General features: G+C 38.9%; 1 pseudogene; it reads left to right on the top strand.

Moving 5' to 3' along the window:
- The first annotated feature begins 5,691 nt into the window (after positions 1-5,691).
- On the top strand, positions 5,692-6,310 carry LOC149161479 (E3 SUMO-protein ligase MMS21 pseudogene; annotated as a pseudogene).
- The last annotated feature ends 449 nt before the right edge of the window (positions 6,311-6,759 follow it).

Raw genomic sequence — 6,759 nt, 5'->3', positions numbered from 1 at the left:
CCTCTGATCCAGAAATGGAGTTTCAGCTGAGAGAAAGGAATGTCGCAACACTGGAAGAGATGCATAACAGTGAAGTAAATGTAGAGGCTCACTTACTAATCAGATGGGAAAGGTTGAAGGAAGAAGAGATGGAAAACATGGATCTAGAGAGAACGACAGCTTCAGAGGAAAAGCTTGACATTTTGGTGAGTGAAGTAGAAGAGATGGTGCAGAAAATGACTGCAAAAGATAAAAATGATGTTCATGAACAAGTCGTTGATCCAAAACATATTGTTTCTTGTCTCAGTTGTCATACTAATTGTTTTGTAGATCATCTTGAGGAAGAAAGACATGTTGATATGACATGTATGATTGATGATGTGTTTTATACTAACGATTTGCCTCAGTTTGATCAGTATGATGATGATGATTATGTTCTCCAAACAGAAGCTAATCTTGCAGACAAATCAGCAGCCAGTTTGTGGGATGAGGAAGTTCACTTATAGCAGCTTGAGTACAGTTACCAACTGATACATATCAGCTATGAAAATGACGAGGAAAGTGCAACAAATTGGGAAGTAAGTGAAGGATCTTTACCTTTTTTCTTTGATTCATGTCAGTTCATCAGAGACAATTTCCGTGGAATCAGAAATTAGCTGTCGACTAGTCTTGATTTGGAGCCTCTTGAGGGTGAGGAAAACTCAGTGCCAGACTTCTCATATTTAGATTTCCATCCTGTTGAGGGCCCTGAAATCGGGTCAAAAAAAAGGGGGATACCCACTCGGTCGGGAACCTGGTTGGCGGCTCCGTGCCCGTTTGGTGTAGCGGGTCCGACTGGGGATAACGGGACCAACTTCCCATTCTAAGGGGTGTGTGTGTGTAGAGTTTGGTGATTTGTGTGTGTGTAGAATATGATAATGAAAATCCGGAATTATTTCTAAGCTAGTTTAATTCTAAACTATGAGACTGAATTTTATACTACTTTAATCTATCAAGAACAACACATATAATCTACGCTAACCCGGGATAGAACTTTTTCCATTATGCGATCTAGAAAGATTTCACACAATAACTGGTAACGAAGATTATTCAGCTATTATGAGAATATAAATCAATTAAGATGAACCATCCTACATAAAATGTTAAGCAAAACGGTTGTGAACAGCATATCGCATAATCAGTTATTCATGTATTAAGCACAAATCAATGAATCCACCGTACAAAAGTGCCAAATGGTAGTCCACTCATTCATACATTAACATATAAACAACATCAGCTGTATATTACTCTAAGAATGTGAGCAGAAATTCGTCAAGAGATAAAAGTACCATTTATGACTGATTTTATACTCACAGACCTTAAGCAATAACGATCTATTTCTACTTACTTCTAATGCCTACCAAGAGTACAGAAGTGCAACATCAGTAGCAGGTATTAAAATGCAAACATAAATAAATCTCGATCCGTCCATTCATCAAAAACCCCCTCCGAGGGTGCAAAAGTGCATGTTCTGAGGACAAGTTTTTTGACAAATTTTCGGACCCTTCTCCAATGCAACGAGAAGGGTTAAATACTACTAACCGGCTAATTTTAATTACACAAATTTAGGGAACGACTTCAAATGACCGCCCTTTTACTAAAACAAATTTATTTCTAAAAACTGAATCTAATTTCTAACCATTTCTATATCTGCTCCTTAGTGTTGTAAGCGATGCGCTGTTCGCCGTGAAAGAGTCAGCTGCTTGTCCTTTCCTTTTGTTCAAGCTTGAAAATTAGAAACAACAAGAGTGCACCTCTTTCTGGAGGAGTGTATTCACGGCGTGTATACTTAGTACAACTCAGATTTCTTTCAAACTGATTGTGTTGTTGCTATTTCGGTTTCTGGCCGTGCAAATGACTCAATGAGCTGGGGATTTTTTTGCCTAAACGATTTTCTCAATTGAAACTTGTTTCCATTCTTTGTTCCAGGCTTTTCTGAGACGTCTTTCCCCTTAAGTCTTTTTCTTTTTGGTTTACCCAATTTGGGACTCAGGATCTTTCATAAACGCTTTGCTTTTGTGCGCCTTTGACTCTAAGTCCTAGATAGCCTATTTCCATCAGCATTTGTTGAGTGATACTCTGGAATCCGTGGCCTTGCTGTATGCGGTATCTATCTGTGAAGTCATATCCTCTTTGTTCTTCTAGCTCTGGCGCTTTTCCTTAAATGTTTCCTGCATATAGATTTATATCAGTTGCTGACTTATAGTTCACGTAAATGAAAAGAGACAGAAGAAAAGATTGACATGAAAGCAATTAAGTTCTAATGAATGCATAATCATGTCACCCATTATGACTTGACTCTTCGAAAAATGCAACATAATCATCTTTGGATACACAGGCGTACAATCATTAATTTCCCGTAAGGTGCGCGCCTAATATTGGGCTCACAGATCATGCCGAGGAATGCCTGCGACGAATGGCTTCTGCGATTTGCATCGTAGCATCGAAGATTGCGATGTAAATAAGTGGTATCGCAGCAATTGATGGTCTCATTCGTCGCAAACCATAGATCACAGGTTGCAGCTTTGCATGGTCGCAAATTGCATATCGCAAGGTCGCAAGGTTTTCACTTTGTCACTTTGTGCTGCTTATGCGACATTGCGATGTGCGATGTCACATATCGGCCATCGGCGATTCTTTAGGTTTTCCCTTTTTGAGCGCTTTTAATGCATGCGGTGCGATGAGTTCTCGCGTCGCTCCCTTTTAGTGTATTTATGCGCTTTGGGAGAGCGCCTCTTTTTCTTTTGCGACGCGATATAGCTCTTAGGAAGTTAACACAAAAGATTTTTCAAACAAAAATATTTTTTGGATTTTTGGTTAAGGGTCCCCCTTTGCTTGATGTTATTACTAATATCAAACAAAGAGGGGGGTTGTTGGGGACCACAACACATCCCCCAAATGCCATTAATTATCAAGTTGCAGATGAGGACATGGAAGCTGGCACATGCGATCAAATGATACAAGGAGATTCCTTACCTTTCTGTTTTGAATCATTTCAGTTTTTGAGAGGTAAATTTCATAGTGAATCTTCAAATGAGCAGCCTGTAGGAAATCAACAATTTCTTAGTATTAATGTTGAGGATGAGATGGATTGAGAAATTCTTGAGCAAGTTGTTAAGGAGAAATATTCCCCTGAAATGATTGATGAAATCATTTTGGATACAAAACCCTCTCTAGCACCAGATTTGCAGCCACCAAGCACAATTGAAGGTCAGATTACAGATGAAGGTGTGGCAGCCGAAATACATGATCTAATGATGCAAGAGGATTCTATACCCTTTTGTTTCGAAGTATTTCAGTTTATAAGGCAGAATCTTTGTAATATCTCTAAAGAAAAAGATGAAAAAACAATAGGATATCATACAGTTTCAATAGATACATCGCAACAGCCCCCTCAGGTTTTTGATGATCCTTTTTCTCCTGTGTTAGATTATGTTTCCTGTAAAAATTCTTCTCCATCAACCAACCATGTGACAAAAGAGAATGTTGATAATAATCTGTTTCGAAGGTCACCTTTATTGTCTTGTTCATTTCATAGCTCATACCAAAGTTTGCAACCATATGAGGAGATTGATAAAGGAGACCTGTGTTCTATTTGGAATCAGCAACAGAGCTTGGTTATGCATGAAATTTAGGATCCTTTTGACAGCCTACTACTATCACCAAAGGAATACAACACAGATGTGAGGAAAATTTTAAAATCCAACTATGAAGATTACTTGGACTAGAGCAGTATAGTGTTAATGGAAATCAATGGCGATGCTTATGAAGACCCTTTTACAGTATTCTTGAAGTCATCTAGCCAATTCATGCTTTGCAAGTTTATCAGTAGTGAACATGATTCCAAGTTTCCATGGGAGTTGCCTTTCGATTCTTCCCTTTTCACGTGCATCAGAAAGCATTTGGGAAGAAATCAAATACTAGCCATGATGCTTACATGGTTGCATTAGCTGTTCCATTTCACTTGATTGGGTGGTGGAAAGAGTAATTAGGGTAGGTTTGATGAATAAGCTCAAATATGAGCATCCTTCCAGTTTGTCAGTTAAGATTTAGTCATGTTTGGTTTTACTATGGTTTTCAGTTTTAGTCTTAGGTCAGAGTCCGTCTGCATAATGTCAGTTTCCGTGTTTTTACTCCATATACCAATGGATGAAGGCGTTGTCTGCTCACCCAAAGATCTGCAGTTCTTGGCACCTCCATGGAGCTACCATCCCCATTGTAGCCAATGTTAGATTTGGTCTTGTCAGTCCTCCGTCAGAGATCAAAACTCTTTTTGCATATTCATTTTTAGGTGTCTCCCTCAATTCACTTCGTTGCATTCCGCTAGGGGCATGAAATTCTTTGACGGAAGGGCTTGGTTATCTTGCTTCCCTCATGCTTGTACCTACCAGGCTGGTTAAAATTTCTCTATGTTCATTAAAACTTAGTTCATGTCATTCACAGTAATAGATGATTATTTTGGTCAAAAAGAATCTTTTAGTTTTTGAGTCTAGGGTTTACTCTTTTGACATGTTTAATAAATGCCCACAGGCCATGAGGATGGTTTTCAAAGAAGTTCTCAATTCAAAATTTCATCATCAAGCATATTCAAGGACATTTCTTGTTCAAAACTCTGTTTTGACTAGGAAATTGTCAAATTTGTTTTTGTAATAAAATACTTGTATCTTCCCACCATAAAATATTTCAAAAGCAAGCCCTGTTCTTCCTTAGTCAAAATATGCCTATATCCCAGCAAAAAATCAACCATTTTCATCATTTTGAGTCCAGAAAATCAATGAGAAAGCCAAAAGACAGAGTTTCATTAAATGACAAAGTGCCATAGTCAAAAACATTATGAAGGGGGTTTTTGAAGAAGTAAAAATTTAAACCATCTCTTGTCAAGATATTTCAAAGCTATTTATTGCTTTGCAACAAGTTCTATTCGAAAAATGCAAGAGAAAGGTCAAGTTTGAAGTTTTAAAAGCATATAGTGTTTGAAAGGGTCGTGACCATGTGTTGGTGATAGAGCGTGGTGCATAGGCAACTGGCGCAACACACTAGCTGCGCGCAGCGCATAGTGCCGATTTTCTCAATGTAAATTTGCACTGACGCGACACACATGGCTCGCGCGGCACACTGGGTGTGTGCGCGGTGCATAGAGCCTCCAAAGCAGGTTCTCACCATTTCTCATCAAATTTAGAAAAAACAACGGAGCAAACTGTGTTGTATTTCATTTCAACTCTTCAGCTATATCAATTTGTATCAATAGCTCTAGGTATTGCGAATATCTACACTCACAAGGCGTGATCCACCACATATATGTGCTTGAAAGTTGTGGACTTTGGTATTGCTTGTGAAGAAATACACTGTGATGATGTGAACGAAGATCGAGGCACATATCGGATGGAACCTAAGGCAATCAACCAGAAGCCACACAACTGTCAGGCGCTCAACAATTCTTGAAATTATCACAAGGACCCTATATGCCTTCCATCATGGTTGGAAATTGAAAATAGATACAGATGTAAGATAAAAAGGTAACGAAAAACACCTTCTTCAACATCCGTTTACAACATTTTTTCACTGAAATCCGGTAAAATTCGGCTTTGCATTGATTGAATGGTGAAATCCAATTGTCAGGATTGCATATTTCGGCTTCCCTGGGGTTTTTGATCCCCTGAATCAAGCAGTGGCATGGACATCCCCCATTTCGACCAGTCTTTGGGTGTTTCGCGATGGATTTGGAAAATACACCATGTCGGAAAAGGTGAAGCAGCTCTGGAATTGATTCCCGTTTCTGATGATATCATATGGCTAAGCTCAGCTCTTCAGGCAATTGCCAGATAATACAATTCTTCAAATGAGATGACAGACTTTAAGAAACTTATAGATGAAACATATTTCCAAGCTTGAAGCAGATTCCCCTAAGGTGCCCGAAAATAATTTGTTCTATAAGCAGTTTAAAGAAGCAGTTTGGAGGGTTCATCATGTAGATGAGCCAATGCCTGGAGAGGAGTAGGACGAAATTATTATGACTAGAAGTCAGTGCAACCTGGTAAACATGACTGGTCCATTGACTCGGAAACCTGTCACTGAACTTGAAAATCTTGTGCGCAGCACGGAGTGCAAGCATATATATGCAAAATGGCGTGGTTGAAAATGCGCTGCTGCAGGGTGCTCGAAAATGCTTACAGCTGAAAAACTAATATGTGATCCTCTACTAAGGATAGAAATTGATGAATTAAGTTTGAGAGGAAACTGCTCTACTCAAGCCCAAACAGTAGCAGATTGCAGTGAGATTGATGAGGATTGATGGCTTAATATTGAAGATTATAGAATCCTAGTGTACATTATTCACCAAGTCCATCCAAAGAAAGCAATTTTATCGAGGCATAACATCTTTCACTCCATATATTGTAGACCTTAGCATACTTTAATAAGCAAGTCATGATATCGGTGCAACGTACTGTGTCTCAACGTATGGAATGAAGTCATGATCTCTGTGCAAACGTACTCTGTCTCGACATATGAAACAAACTCAGACGTTCGTCCTCCGCTGAAGATACTAATTTTTGAAGCATCCTCTAATGCTGGGCAGTTAAATCATGATGGTATAAGGCAAAGGCGGTTATCTGGGCCAGTTTCAAATGCCACATGTAATATGGTAGATCATTGTTTTGACTAGCTCTCAAGAATGTATGAAATGTTACTCTCAGTCTATTGTAATACTGGCATGCTCCACAAACAAAGATGGAAGAGGGA

The sequence above is a fragment of the Pinus tabuliformis genome, chromosome 5_2, assembly GCF_031772625.1.
Source record: "Pinus tabuliformis cultivar Carrire ecotype Pingquan chromosome 5_2, CPIR1, whole genome shotgun sequence".
NCBI classification, from domain to species: domain Eukaryota; kingdom Viridiplantae; phylum Streptophyta; class Pinopsida; order Pinales; family Pinaceae; genus Pinus; species Pinus tabuliformis.
The sequence above is the reverse complement of the archived record's forward strand: the minus strand, read 5'-3'. Positions and strand labels throughout refer to the sequence as shown.